Source organism: Suncus etruscus, chromosome 4 (assembly GCF_024139225.1).
Source record: "Suncus etruscus isolate mSunEtr1 chromosome 4, mSunEtr1.pri.cur, whole genome shotgun sequence".
In the NCBI taxonomy this organism is placed as follows: domain Eukaryota; kingdom Metazoa; phylum Chordata; class Mammalia; order Eulipotyphla; family Soricidae; genus Suncus; species Suncus etruscus.
The window spans coordinates 72,229,015-72,245,264 of record NC_064851.1 but is presented as its reverse complement, the minus strand read 5'-3'; positions in this window follow the sequence as shown (position 1 = coordinate 72,245,264).

The following is a 16,250-nucleotide window of genomic DNA, read 5'->3' as shown; positions in this document are numbered from 1 at the left end:
GAATATACCCTAAGAACACAAAAATACAATACAAAAATCCCTTCCTTACACCTATATTCATTGCAGCACTATTTACCATAGCAAGACTCTGGAAACAACCAAGATGCCCTTCAACAGACGAATGGCTAAAGAAACTGTGGTACATATACACAATGGAATATTATGCAGCTGTCAGGAGGGATGAAGTCATGAAATTTTCCTATACATGGATGTACACAGAATCTATTATGCTGAGTGAAATAAGTCAGAGAGAGAGAGAAAAACGCAGAATGGTCTCACTCATCTATGGGTTTTAAGAAAAATGAAAGACATTCTTGCAATAATAAATTTCAGACACAAAAGAGAAAAGAGCTGGAAGTTCCAGCTCACCTCAGGAAGCTCACCACAAAGAGTGATGAGTTTAGGTAGAGAAATAACTACATTTTGAACTGTCCTAATATTGAGAATGTATGAGGGAAATGCAGAGCCTGTTTAGGGTACAGGCGGGGGTTGGGTGGGGAGGAGGGAGATTTGGAACTTGGGTGATGGGAATGTTGCACTGGTGATGGGTGGTGTTCCTTTTAGGACTGAAACCCAAACACAATCATGTATGTAATCAAGGTGTTTAAATAAAAAAAATCCTTTATAAAAAAAAAAAGAAAAAGAAATATTTAAATATTTTATTTGTAATACGATGGTTGCACTTATTACCTTTCCATATTTTCTGTTTGTGCATTATACTTTTCTTCTGATTGAATATTTCATTGTTCAATATTATATCTTGTTTGGCTTCCCATCTCTGTTTGTATTCCCAGGAGTACCACAGATTTATTCATTTACAATAAACACTTAGAGGATCCAGAGACATTATTATACTCACAATTATATGTTACTACAGTGTAGTTATGATTATTTAAATAATCAAAAAGTACTAATGGCAGTCTTAGACAAAATTTAAATGCATATTTGTTTCTACCTATCAATAAAATTGTATGTTCAGCAGTTAATTTCCCAAGAATTGATGAAATATAATGTATTATATTATATAATAATATAATATCATGTATATAATTTGGAATATAATTTATTGAAATAAAGTTATTTATTTTATTGAAATAAATGAAATTTGAAATATAATTTATTATAGTAGCTATTGAATATTGATTATTGTGATCACATTAAGCCTGTGTTAAATTTTTTTGAGGGTCAGTCACAGAGGTACAGAGAATCTGAATTATATTCTTCAAAGAATAGCACAAAAAATACCCAGAAGACAGTGGTCTGTTTACAGATTAAGAAGATTTAGATAGGGGCTGGCGAGGTGGCGCTAGAGGCAAGGTGTCTGCCTTGCAAGCGCTAGCCAAGGAAAGGACCACGGTTCGATCCCCCGGCGTCCCATATGGTCCCCCCAAGCCAGGGGCAATTTCTGAGCGCTTAACCAGAAATAACCCCTGAGCATCAAACGGGTGTGGCCCGAAAAACCAAAAAAAAAAAAAAAAAAAAAGCAGAAGATTTAGATAGCAGGCATAAAATGTATGGATACTTTTATATATTTACTTTTATTGAAAGAGCATATACCACAGAGTTGACATAGTTGACATTAATGCATTTATTTCCCAATAAGTGAGAGCAAAGTTGTTTTATAGAAAATAAAAGAAAAAATATAAATAAGAGAAAAATAAAGCACAGTGACAAGCAATTTGTGAAAATGATGACATTGGTAATGGAAATGTTGCACTGGTGTTCTTTACATGACTGAAACCCAGCTACAATCATATTTGTAATCAAGGTGTTTAAATAAAGGTATTAATAAAAGAAAATGAATGTATTTCTAATAAAGCTATTAAGACATTTTCAGAAGGTTTAGCAAGTTCTTATTGCTAGCTGACTATTTTGTTATTGGGGCATTGAATAATGCATCTTAAACGAAATGCTGTATAAATTAAGTCTTGATAAATAAATTACTTAATTAAATATGTGGTTTTTATTAACATAATTCTAACTACAAAGTGATAATGTATGAAAATTTAAAATCTGGAAAAAGATGTTATATATCTTCACATGAATTACTTTAAATTTCTAGATAAATCATAATTTATTTTTAAAATAATGAACTGTAATTTTGTAAATACTCAGCAATCAAATATATCAAAGATAAAAACACCTTTAAATACAGTTATAGTTGCTTCATACTTGCATATATAGATAAATATTTCAGTATGCATCAATAAAAATTAGGAAACTTTCTAAGTAAAAAATACTATGTATACTAAAAAATAAAACTCTTTCCTAAAACAATAACCAATTTTTCATATTTAAACTTTCAAAATTGTTTCAAAAAACCATTTTAGCTCTTTAAAATGTATATGCATATGTCTGCACCCAACCAGCGCCATAGACTCACTCTAGTCTCAAGATATGTAAATCAAGCAATGAAAAATCATGGGTACATTGGCCACACAGGAGGGCAAGCTAAATTCTTGCCCTGCTGAAGCCAAGCCTGCTGTACCCATCATCCACAATCACCATTTCGCCTGTAAGCGTTTTTGCAGAGATGACAATAGATCTAAACTCCAGTTATGCTGTTATTTGGGCTGATATTAGCAAGACATTTTTGGGTTGAGTGCAGGAACCCTCCCCCTACTTTATCATACTTCTGGAAGACCTAACAACCAAAAATATGCTCTGCAAAAGTCAAAGTATCAGCATTACAGCTTGAAATTTCTGATGTGCAGGGCTACATTCTTGGCAGTGTGACAACTTTATTTTTCTTTAATAATGCCGTCCTTATAGGAACACATCAATTAGATGCCAATGTATAGCTGAAGACACTTAATGTTAAGAAAAAATATTAGTATATAAAGATGATTTTATCTTTAATATATTTTATTTCTGAGTATTATAAAATTACATTTAAGTAATTTTAAAATAAATTTATGTATTTTTCTAGAAATTTAAAGTAATTCAAGTGAAGATATATAAAATATACCTTTTATCTTTATCTTAAATTTTCAGACATTCTCACTTTGCTGTCATAATTATCTTAATAAAAACACAGATTTGGTTAAGTAATTTATTTATCAAGTCTTAAGTCTCTTTTAAGATGTTTATTCAATGCCTTTGTAACAATGTGTCATCTTATTGTGCTTTTTCCTATAACTCCTACATATTTTTCTGTAATAGTAATAGTACTATATTTGATTTTTATTTCATTTTAATATTATAGCCAATTTAAAATCTATTTTATTTTGCTATTAGCTAAACTCTTGGATTTTATTCTGCTAAAATTCCATATGCTATATCTGTTCATTTAAAATAATGAATAGTTAGATAATTAAAATTTACAAAATTAATTTTAAAAATATTGGTGTTGATTCTACTTTTAAAAAATAACATATTAAAAATAAATAGTACAACTAAACTGTTCTTAAGGTTGTAACATTTTATTACACAAGTATTAATTTAAATAAAATAATTTCTTGAAACTATTATAAATTATTATTGTTTCTATAAATATATTATTGAATATAAATATTTTACATATATTTTATATAGTATATATAATCCAGTGTCCTAAATTGTAATATTAAACTAAAATACTACATAAAATGTATTAGTAACAGAAATACACAATCTAATAGCAAACATTTTGGTATAGTTATGAAAAGTTTAAGAAGTGAGTTTCTATTAATTCATATAAATATATATGACGATTTTATGCCAAAATCACAGGCATCTTCAGTGGTGCTTTTGGCAGTATTTTTCAACTTTAATGGTTTAAAAAGTGTATATGAAACAATCTGCAAAGAGGGAGTTCAAGGTTTCAAACATTTGCCTTCCACTTTGCTGACACCAGTTCAATCCTCAACACTGCATATGGTCCCTAAAGCACTTCGATTAATGATTCCTCATAGTTAAATATAAGCACTAAATACATGAAGGTGTCGTCCAAAAACCTTTAACTAAATAAATAAAATAGCCATGACAAATTATTTTAAAAAATAACAAAGGAAATCTTGAGTGTTTGAATCACCTAAAGTGATTTCTGCATTGGGTCATTGCTTCTAAATTGCTTTGGGCTACTTAAGTTGTACTACCACTGCCTCTTTTCCATCAACTTTTGTTGAGCAAAAAATTCAGATAACATATTTTGTATTTAATTATCTTTCAAAGATTTTATATTTTGGATGGCAAATAAATTCCCTTAATATACAAAGTTAAATAAAAAAAAACAAACAAAACAATCTCATTTAGGCTATTGATTTCCCCCATGTTGCTACTGTTTCTCTTTTACTTTTTTTCCCTATTTTTCTTGTCATGCTTGGATTGAAATCTAAGCTTCCCGCTACAGCTGCTAGCATTCAAGCTGTCCTAAAATGAAATAAAGGACACTCCTCTCCTGACCTTTCTGACCTTTGCTTAGAATTCTACAACATATTTCCTCTTTTACACCAAGAGCAGAGCTACTCCCTTCATAAAATGTTGCCACATCCATATGTATTAGACAAAGCATAAAGAACTGGCTGCTTTATAATGCTTTTCTAGCACTTTTTTCTAGCTTGCTCACTGCTTATATCTCAGCTCAGGAGACAAACAAAAGGCTTAAGAAAGGCTTTCATTTGTTCTGGGGTCTTAGTTTATTCTGCCAAGTAGAACTACAAAAGGCTTTATATTTCTATATCTTTTTTTGATGATGATTCTACAAAAGAAATACTTTAATATGGCTTCTGTCTTGATATATTTCCTCTTACTTAAAAAAACATACTTAAAAATAATAGATATAATTAAATTAAACAAAGAACTCAAGTGTATTCACAAAGTCTACCCTTTCCTATAAAAATGTATTCTGTGGCAGTGCAGCAAGAATAAATATCATTTTCAAAAATGACAGACAAAAGTGAATGCATTCATACTTTTTGTCAAATTGCATTATTCAACTACAGAGCACTGCTTTTCTGAAATATTCGTATGGTGTCAACATCAACAGTGAGTTAAATAAAGTTTATTATAGTCCCTTAAATTTAATATTGTTAACACACGAGCTGATTAAATGTATGCAAGCTTAATTTGATATTTGAGTAAATTAATACTAAAACTTCTTAAAATATATCATAATGTTTTGTTAAATATTAATTGACAGATTATATATTTATATTCTAATTTAAATTAAAAGTTGAAGGATTTTAATATTTTGTGTATTATCATTTGTTTCCTTTTTGAGGCTAAAAGTTCTGATACCAGCTTATTCTTGACTGACTGAAGATTATTGTAGGCAAGGTTTGATGAACCATAATGATACTGGGGGTTAAACCTACATTGGCTTCATGAATGGCAAATTCCTTACCCACTCTGCTGTCTTTCTGTCACTTCATTTAAATTTAAAAGTAAAGTTGTCTTTTTGGTATAGTTTTTATTTTATTTTTTATATGTATATGGATGTTTAATAAATAGTAAATGTAAATACAAATGTTTATATTATAATGTTCCTTCCATCATATTTTGTATTTACTATAAGGATAACCCTAAAATGTATTTCAAGCCACAGAAAATACAGTTAATAAACAAATGTATCACACAAACCTGACCTGAGTTTGATCACTGGCACTGAATTTAGTTCCTGGAAAAATACCAGGAGTGAAGGAGTGAACCCTGAGCACAGAATAGTAGGGTGCAGTATCCAACCTCCTCAAACATACGAACAAAAATATTGCCTAAATATAGCGAATTCTTAGTTATTTAAAAACCATATCATTTCTTTCCTGGCTCTATAGTTTCTTATAGTAGAAGATGAGAACGAGTAAAGTAATTGAACTGTCTTCAACACCAATTTATCCAACACATCTCTCATTCTACGATGGAACTTGAATGATCTTACATATTCTCAGATCTTCTGAAGTGACGAATTCACTGGTTTCTTACTATTTGAAAAAAAAAAATAAACAAAAAGTACTTTTCCCTATCATTTTTAGTAATATGGGAGGTTTTAGATTTGCATTTAAATAGAAGCCCAATAAATAAAATATTTAGGTTTTTTACTTGTTTACCATAATTTAGTATCACATCATCATCTCTTATTTTAATACAAAAAGCTTTGTTTTCTGTAGCAATGCATAAAGAGTGGAGCACATTTCCTCTTTTTCACATAATCACCATTTAAATGCTCTAATGGCGATTGTATGATTTTATTTATTTAATTTTTAAAATTTTTGTTGTGGCCAAAGTAAATTACAAATCTTTCACAGTAATATTTAAGGTACATAGTGATAATGAATCGGGGCATTCCCACCACCAGTGATGTCCTCCCTCAGCCCCTGTTCCCAGCATGCATCCATATCTCACTAGTATAATTGGTCTCCACTTGTACAGCTTGCTGTGGATTAGGTGTAGATTCTGTTGTCATTGACTTTAGTTTTTTTTTGTTTTTGTTTTTTGTTTTTTTTTTTTTTTTTTTTTTTGTTTTTGGGGTCACACTCAGTGGTGCTCAGGGGCTACTCCTGGCTGTCTGCTCAGAAATAGCTCCTGGCAGGCACGGAGGACCATATGGGACACCGGGATTCGAACCAACCACCTTTGGTCCTGGATCGGCTGCTTGCAAGGCAAACACAGCTGTGCTATCTCTCTGGGCCCGACGTTAGGTTTGATGTTCAGGTCTGATAATTTTTTATTTCTACTAAATGCTCGTGCAAGTGAATGGAGCTGGTACCATTTATTTTTCCCCCCTTCAATTAATGGGGCTGAGCAAGATGATTCAAGCAATTTAGTTCTGTTGGAGATATAGAAAAAGAAAAAGGAAAAGAAGAAAGAAAAAATGAAATAAAAAGTAGGAGGAGTCCTTCTAGTTGTTATAAATATCAATTAGAAGAGGGAGAAGAAAAAAGAAGGAAAAGATAACAAAACAAAAAAAACAAACAAAAACAACAAAGCAATAACAAGAAAAATACAATAAACAGAAACAAAACAAATAAAATAAAACAAACAAAAAGAACAAAAAAAACAAAGCTAGCAACTACAAAAAAATACAAAAATCTTCTTCTTCTTCCTCTTCTTCCTCTTCTTCCCTTCATCTTCTTCTTCTCTTTCTCCTTCTACTTCTCTTCTTCATCTTCTCCTTCTTCTCCTCCTTCTTTCTTCTTCTTTTCTTCTTCTTCTTCTTCTTCTTCTTCTTCTTCTTCTTCTTCTTCTTCTTCTTCTTCTTCTTCTTCTTCTTTTTCTTCCTCCCCCTCCTTCTTTTCTTCTTCATCTTCTTCTCCTTTCTCCTTCTTCTCCTCTTTCTTCTCCTTCTCCTTCTTCTCTTCTTCATCTTCTCCTTCTCCTCCTTCTTTTTCTCCTCCTCCTCCTCCTCCTCCTCCTCCTCCTCCTCCTTCTTCTTTTTCTTTTCTTCTTCTTCTTCCTTCATCTTTTGAAAATCTTAGTAAGATTTGGAGAAGTTAGAAAGGAAATTCCCTTGGCATAAGAGATTTCGGATTTTTCCACGCTTGAAGCATACTGTCATGATAATGGTAATTTGTATGATTTCATAAGTGTAACTTATTGATGATGATTAGAGGAGGATACATGGATGGATAAGTGCTAGATCATTGTGTCCCTTTACATTGGACAACAATGACTTGAAAATTCATATCACTAACACTACAAATTACCTTAAGTATGATTTCAATAAAGTCCTTATACTTTGGTCTCTAGTAATTGGCCATGATAGAAGCACGAGAAAATAGTTTTAATTTTAAGGAAAACCTTATCTATACACAATTTCACTGGCCTTCAATCATGACACAGATCATTTAAATTTTCTTCTTGTCCTCCTTGAAATTTGACTTCTGTGGTCTATCTACAGACTTACTGTTTTAATATAAAATCATTTACTAAATAAAAGAACTTGACTGGGTGCCCATTTAACTGTTTCAAGAGCATGGCAGTGCAGAAGGCTTTCTTTGCTAAGAACAGATGGAAGTTCTGGACAGAATAAAATGGGCTATTATATTGGCACTTTAAAGTCCAACTAAAGCCAAAAGAAAAGCTAAGAACCATAGCCTCAAATACTCAATACTATAAAACCATTTCTTTTTTCTTCACCTGAAAGATGCATGCACTTAGGTTCTGGATTAAAATCTTTAAACAGTTATTATGTGGATAAAATCCAATTATAATTTTTTTTTTTATAATTTTTTTATTTTGAATTATGAGAACAAAAGATGCAAAGAAAGAGGATAAGGTAAAGTTACAGTGGAAGGACAATCACCCATAACATAATTATCAGAAGAAGTCCCCTTGCTGATATCTTTTTTTTTTTTTTTAATTTTTTTTTTATTTAAACACCTTGATTACATACATGATTGTGTTTGGGTTTCAGTCATAAAAGGAACACCACCCATCACCAGTGCAACATTCCCATCACCCAAGTCCCAAATCACCCTCCTCCCCACCCAACCCCCGCCTGTACCCTAAACAGGCTCTACATTTCCCTCATACATTCTCAATATTAGGACAGTTCAAAATGTAGTTATTTCTCTAACTAAACTCATCACTCTTTGTGGTGAGCTTCCTGAGGTGAGCTGGAACTTCCAGCTCTTTTCTCTTTTGTGTCTGAAAATTATTATTACAAGGGTGTCTTTCATTTTTCTTAAAACCCATAGATGAGTGAGACCATTCTGCGTTTTTCTCTCTCTCTCTGACTTATTTCACTCAGCATAATAGATTCTATGTACATCCATGTATAGGAAAATTTCATGACTTCATCCCTCCTGACAGCTGCATAATATTCCATTGTGTATATGTACCACAGTTTCTTTAGCCATTCATCTGTTGAAGGGCATCTTGGTTGTTTCCAGAGTCTTGCTATGGTAAATAGAGCTGCAATGAATATAGGTGTAAGGAAGGGGTTTTTGTATTGTATTTTTGTGTTCCTAGGGTATATTCCTAGGAGTGGTATAGCTGGATCGTATGGGAGCTCGATTTCCAGTTTTTGGAGGAATCTCCATATCGCTTTCCATAAAGGTTGAACTAGACAGCATTCCCACCAGCAGTGGATAAGAGTTCCTTTCTCTCCACATCCCCGCCAACACTGTTTATTCTCATTCTTTGTGATGTGTGCCATTCTCTGGGGTGTGAGGTGGTATCTCATCGTTGTTTTGATTTGCATCTCCCTGATGATTAGTGATGTGGAACATTTTTTCATGTGTCTTTTGGCCATGCGTATTTCTTCTTTGTCAAAGTGTCTGTTCATTTCTTCTCCCATTTTTTGATGGGGTTAGATGTTTTTTTCTTGTAAAGTTCTGTCAGTGCCTTGTATATTTTGGAGATTAGCCCCTTATCTGATGGGTATTGGGTGAATAGTTTCTCCCACTCAGTGGGTGGCTCTTGTATCCTGGGCACTATTTCCTTTGAGGTGCAGAAGCTTCTCAGCTTAATATATTCCCATCTGTTAATCTCTGCTTTCACTTGCTTGGAGAGTGCAGTTTCCTCCTTGAAGATGCCTGTAATGTCCTGTAGTGTTTTGCCTATGTGCTGTTCTATATATCTTATGGTTTTGGGGCTGATATCGAGGTCTTTAATCCATTTGGATTTTACCTTTGTACATGATGTTAGCTGGGGGTCTAAGTTTAATTTTTTGCAAGTGGCTATCCAATTGTGCCAACACCACTTGTTGAAGAGGCTTTCCCTGCTCCATTTAGGATTTCCTGCTCCTTTATCAAAAATTAGATGGTTGTATCTCTGGGGAACATTTTCTGAGTATTCAAGCCTATTCCACTGATCTGAGGACCTATCCTTATTCCAATACCATGCTGTTTTGATAACTGTTGCTTTGTAGTACAGTTTAAAGTTGGGAAAAGTAATTCCTCCCATATTCTTTTTCCCAATGATTGCTTTAGCTATTCGAGGGTGTTTATTGTTCCAAATGAATTTCAAAAGTGTCTGATCCACTTCTTTGAAGAATGTCATGGGTATCTTTAGAGGGATGGCATTAAATCTGTATAATGCCTTGGGGAGTATTGACATTTTGATGATGTTAATCCTGCCAATCCATGAGCAGGGTATGCGTTTCCATTTCCGTGTGTCCTCTCTTATTTCTTGGAGCAGAGTTTTATAGTTTTCTTTGTATAGGTCCTTCACATATTTAGTCAAGTTGATTCCAAGATATTTGAGTTTGTGTGGTACTATTGTGAATGGGGTTGTTTTCTTAATGTCCATTTCTTCTTTATTACTGTTGGTGTATAGAAAGGCCATTGATTTTTGTGTGTTAATTTTGTAGCCTGCCACCTTGCTATATGAGTCTATTGTTTCTAGAAGCTTTTTGATAGAGTCTTTAGGGTTTTCTAAGTAGAGTATCATGTCATCTGCAAACAGTGAGAGCTTGACTTCTTCCTTTCCTATCTGGATTCCCTTGATATCCTTTTCTTGCCTAATCGCTATAGCAAGTACTTCCAGTGCTATGTTGAATAGGAGTGGTGAGAGAGGACAGCCTTGTCTTGTGCCAGAATTTAGAGGGAAGGCTTTCAGTTTTTCTCCATTGAGGATAATATTTGCCACTGGCTTGTGGTAGATGGCCTTCACTATATTGAGAAAGGTTCCCTCCATTCCCATCTTGCTGAGAGTTTTGATCAAGAATGGGTGTTGGACCTTATCAAATGCTTTCTCTGCATCTATTGATATGATCATGTGGTTTTTATTTTTCTTGTTATTGATGTTGTGTATTATGTTGATAGATTTACGGATGTTAAACCAGCCTTGCATTCCTGGGATGAAACCTACTTGATCGTAGTGGATGATCTTCTTAATGAGGCATTGAATCCTATTTGCCAGGATTTTGTTGAGGATCTTTGCATCTGCATTCATCAGTGATATTGGTCTGTAATTTTCTTTTTTGGTAGCGTCTCTGTCTGGTTTAGGTATCAAGGTGATGTTGGCTTCATAAAAGCTATTTGGAAGTGTTTCTGTTTGTTCAATTTCATGAAAGAGTCTTGCCAAGATTGGCAGTAGTTCCTCTTGGAAAGTTTGATAGAATTCATTAGTGAATCCATCTGGACCTGGGCTTTTGTTTTTCGGCAGACATTTGATTACTGTTTTAATTTCATCAATGGTGATGGGGGTGTTTAGATATGCTACATCCTCTTCCTTCAACCGTGGAAGATTATAAGAGTCCAAGAATTTATCCATTTCTTCCAGGTTCTCATTTTTAGTGGCGTAGAGTTTTTCAAAGTAGTTTCTGATTACCCTTTGAATCTCTGTCATATCAGTAGTGATCTCTCCTTTTTCATTCCTGATATGAGTTATCAAGTTTCTCTCTCTCTCTTTCTTTGTTAGGTTTGCCAGTGGTCTATCAATCTTGTTTATTTTTTCAAAGAACCAACTTCTGCTTTCGTTGATCTTTCGGATTGTTTTTTGAGTTTCCACTTCGTTGATTTCTGCTCTCAGCTTTGTTATTTCCTTCTGTCTTCCTGTTCTTGGGTCCTTTTGTTGAGCATTTTCTAGTTCTATTAGCTGTGTCATTAAGCTACTCAGGTAAGCTCCTTCTTCCTTCCTGATGTGTGCTTGCAAAGCTATAAATTTTCCTCTCAGTACTGCTTTTGCTGTGTCCCATAAGTTCTGAGAGTTTGTGTCTTTATTGTCATTTGTTTCCAGGAACCTTTTTATTTCCTCCTTGATTTCATCTCGGACCCACTGGTTATTGAGCATGAGGCTGTTTAACTTCCAGGTGTTAAAGTGTTTCTTCTGAGTCCCTTTGGAGTTCACAAATAATTTCAGAGCCTTGTGGTCAGCGAAGGTAGTCTGCAAAATTTCTATCCTCTTGATCTTATGGAGGTATGTTTTATGTGCCAGCATGTAGTCTATCCTGGAGAATGTCCCATGTACATTGGAGAAGAATGTGTATCCAGGTTTCTGGGGATGGAGTGTCCTATATATATCCACTAGGCCTCTTTCTTCCATTTCTCTCCTCAGGTCTAGTATATTCTTGTTGGGTTTCAGTCTGGTTGACCTGTCCAGTGTTGACAAAGCCGTGTTTAGGTCCCCCACAATTATTGTGTTGTTGTTGATATTATTTTTCAGATTTGTCAGCAGTTGTATTAAATATTTTGCTGGCCCCTCATTCGGTGCATATATGTTTAGGAGAGTGAATTCTTCCTGCTCTACGTACCCCTTGATTAATATAAAATGTCCGTCTTTGTCCCTTACAACCTTCCTGAGTATAAAGTTTGCATTATCTGATATTAGTATGGCCACTCCAGCTTTTTTATGGGTGTTGTTTGCTTGGATAACTTTTCTCCAGCCTTTTATTTTGAGTCTATGTTTGTTCTGACTATTCAGGTGCGTTTCTTGTAGGCAGCAGAAGGTTGGATTGAGTTTTTTGATCCATTTAGCCACTCTGTGTCTCTTAACTGGTGCATTTAGTCCATTGACGTTGAGAGAAAGAATTGTCCTGGGATTTAACGCCATCTTTATTTCAAAATTTGGTGTGTCTTTTGGGTAGTCTTGTCTTAGATTAGGTCTTTCAGTTTTTCTCTTAAGACTGGTTTTGTGTCTGTGAAGTTTCTGAGCTGTTTTTTGTCTGTGAAACCATGTATTCTTCCATCAAACCGGAAAGTGAGTTTTGCTGGGTATAGTATTCTGGGTGAAGCATTCATTTCATTCAGTCTTGTCACAATATCCCACCACTGCTTTCTGGCATTGAGCGTTTCTGGTGACAGGTCTGCTGTAAATCTCAGGGAAGCTTGCTTGAACATGATTTCCCCTTTTGATCTTGCTGTTTTCAGAATTCTGTCTCTATCTGTGGGATTTGTCATTGTGACTAGGATGTGTCTTGGGGTGGTTTTTCTGGGGTCTCTTTTGGTTGGTACTCTTCGGGCATGCAGGATTTGATCACATATATTCTTTAGCTCTGGGAGTTTCTCTTTAATGATGTTCTTGACCATTGATTCTTCCTGGAAATTTTCTTCCTGGGTCTCTGGGACTCCAATGATTCTTAAGTTGTTTCTGTTGATCTTATCATAGACTTCTATTTTCGTCTGTTCCCATTCTTTGACTAATTTTTCCATTGTCTGCTCATTTGCTTTAAGTTTTTTGTCCAATCTCTCCTGCTGTATGGAATTGTTATGTATCTCATCTTCCACAGCACCAAGTCTATTCTCAGCTTCTGATACCCTGTCCCAGAGCTTATCCATTTTGTCATTCACTTCGTTTACTGAGTTTTTCAGGCCTGTTAGTTGACATGTTATTTCAGTTTGGAGTTTTGTCATTTCTGCCTTCATATTTTCTTGGTTCTTATTAGTGTTCTGTTCAACTCGATCCATGGTTTCTTGGAGTCTGTTGAGCACCTTCCATATTGCTAGTCTAAAGTCCTTATCTGAGAGGTTGATTAGTTGTTCAGTCATTATCTGGTCCTCAGAATTGTCATCTTCATTCTCTATGTCTGATGCTGGCCTGCGCTGTTTCCCCATTGTCACATTTGTATTGTGGGTTTTTCTACGTGTTGTAGTGGTATTCATTGTCTATATGATGTAGGCAGCACACTCCTCTGGCTCCTCCCTTTCTGGATGGGCTGACTTGCCTCTAAGGGAGGGGAGTCCTCCGTGGATGAAGCCTCACACTGGGTCAAATCTTAGGCCCGAGCATGTAACAGAGAAGACAGTCCAGAGAGAAATGTTTGCTTCTGTGATATAGCGCCGTTCTTAGTGTGATTTTTCCTTCTTGTTGCAATGGAGTTCTTTCCTTAGAAAGAGTGCACGGCCGCGTAGCGAAGCGGAGCGGCCGTGCTCCTCTGAGCCTCTTTTTGCCCCACTCGCAAGAGTTTCACGCAAGAGGACAGTAGACAGACATAGACAGGTCACACTCACAGTCTTTCACAGCTGAGCCCCACTGGGCCGGTGTACTTTCGCGGATTTTCCCCGCCTGGTGTCACACACAGGGAGCCAGCTTTTGCAAAGGATAGCCGGTTTTTATGCTCTGAAGTCCCTCCCTGAAAATGGCGTCTGGGCGAGCGAGGTTTCTGGAGGCTCTTTTTGCCCCACTCGCAAGAGTTTCACGCAAGAGGACAGTAGACAGACATAGACAGGTCACACTCACAGTCTTTCACAGCTGAGCCCCACTGGGCCGGTGTACTTTCACGGATTTTCCCCGCCTGGTGTCACACACAGGGAGCCAGCTTTTGCAAAGGATAGCCGGCTTTTATGCTCTGAAGTCCCTCCCTGAAAATGGCGTCTGGGCGAGCGAGGTTTCTGGAGGCTCTTTTTGCCCCACTCGCAAGAGTTTCACGCAAGAGGACAGTAGACAGACATAGACAGGTCACACTCACAGTCTTTCACAGCTGAGCCCCACTGGGCCGGTGTACTTTCGCGGATTTTCCCCGCCTGGTGTCACACACAGGGAGCCAGCTTTTGCAAAGGATAGCCGGTTTTTATGCTCTGAAGTCCCTCCCTGTAAATGGCGTCTGGGCGAGCGAGGTTTCTGGAGGCTCTTTTTGCCCCACTCGCAAGAGTTTCACGCAAGAGGACAGTAGACAGACATAGACAGGTCACACTCACAGTCTTTCACAGCTGAGCCCCATTGGGCCGGTGTACTTTCACGGATTTTCCCCGCCTGGTGTCACACACAGGGAGCCAGCTTTTGCAAAGGATAGCCGGCTTTTATGCTCTGAAGTCCCTCCCTGAAAATGGCGTCTGGGCGAGCGAGGTTTCTGGAGGCTCTTTTTGCCCCACTCGCAAGAGTTTCACGCAAGAGGACAGTAGACAGACATAGACAGGTCACACTCACAGTCTTTCACAGCTGAGCCCCACTGGGCCGGTGTACTTTCGTGGATTTTCCCCGCCTGGTGTCACACACAGGGAGCCAGCTTTTGCAAAGGATAGCCGGTTTTTATGCTCTGAAGTCCCTCCCTGAAAATGGCGTCTGGGCGAGCGAGGTTTCTGGAGGCTCTTTTTGCCCCACTCGCAAGAGTTTCACGCAAGAGGACAGTAGACAGACATAGACAGGTCACACTCACAGTCTTTCACAGCTGAGCCCCACTGGGCCGGTGTACTTTCGCGGATTTTCCCCGCCTGATGTCACACACAGGGAGCCAGCTTTTGCAAAGGATAGCCGGTTTTTATGCTCTCCAATTATAATTTTTGTAAACAGACCAATAAATTGAGAAGCATCTGTTCACACTAGATGGACAGCTGCTTAGAGTTGCTGAGCAAAACTACGTCCATTTCTGTAAATTCAAATTGCATTTAAAACATCATTTATGTCAAATATTATACTATTTACTTCTTAGTAGATAATACTTTCCATTTGGATGCTGTTATCAACTTTATAATATAAGAAAATTTAGCCAAAGACTTTAATACCATTTTTGGTTCTACCATAATGGAAATATTCACAGAGCTCTATTAAACACAGAAGACAAAAATTCTGATCCCAGAGTGAAGAGAGCAAGAGTTATTCATGTGGGTGATAAAGATGAGTGCTGAAGCATAGGTAATATCTATAAATAAAGTGTTCAGGGAAGAGAGTTGAAGTACAATTCAGGAAAATACAACATTAAAAGTCAGCATATTGGAAGAAGTGACACTAGAAGTTCTGTGGAGCTTGAAAAGAATAGAGAAGGAAGGTGATTCTTATTCAGGAAAAAATGGTGTCATAGGAGGACTTTTAAAAATATGGAAGTGGAATTTTCATATTTAGATTTTTATAAATAACTTTTTTAGGGGCTGGAGAGATAGCATGGAGGTAAGGCGTTTGCCTTGCATGCAGAAGATTAGTTGTTCAAAAACCACATACTCCCATATGGTCCCCGTGCCTGCCAGGAGCAATTTCTGAGCGAAGAGTCAGGAGTAACCCCTGAGCACTGCCAGATGTGTCCCAAAACAACAAAAGATAAAATAATAAAATAAATTAAAATAACTCTTTTAAAGTACTGTGGAACCTTCAAGTAATAAATACTTTAAAAAACAAAGGGCTGGAGCAGTGGTGCAGGGTGTAAGGCGTCTGCCTTGAGCATGCTAACCTAGGATGGACTGACAATTGATTTCCCAGCATTCCATATGGTCCCCCAAGCCACGATCAATTTTTGTTTTTTTGGTTTTTGGTTTTTGGTTTTTGGTTTTGGGGCCACACCCAGCATTGCTCAGGGGTTCCTCCTGGCTCTATGTTCAGAAATAGCTCCTGGCAGGCTCAGGGACCATATGGGATGCCGGTATTCGAACCACCCTCCTTCTGCATGCAAGACAAACGCCTTACCTCCATGCTATCTCTTCGGCCCTGCAGGAGCACTTTCTGAGCCCATAGTCATCTGGTGT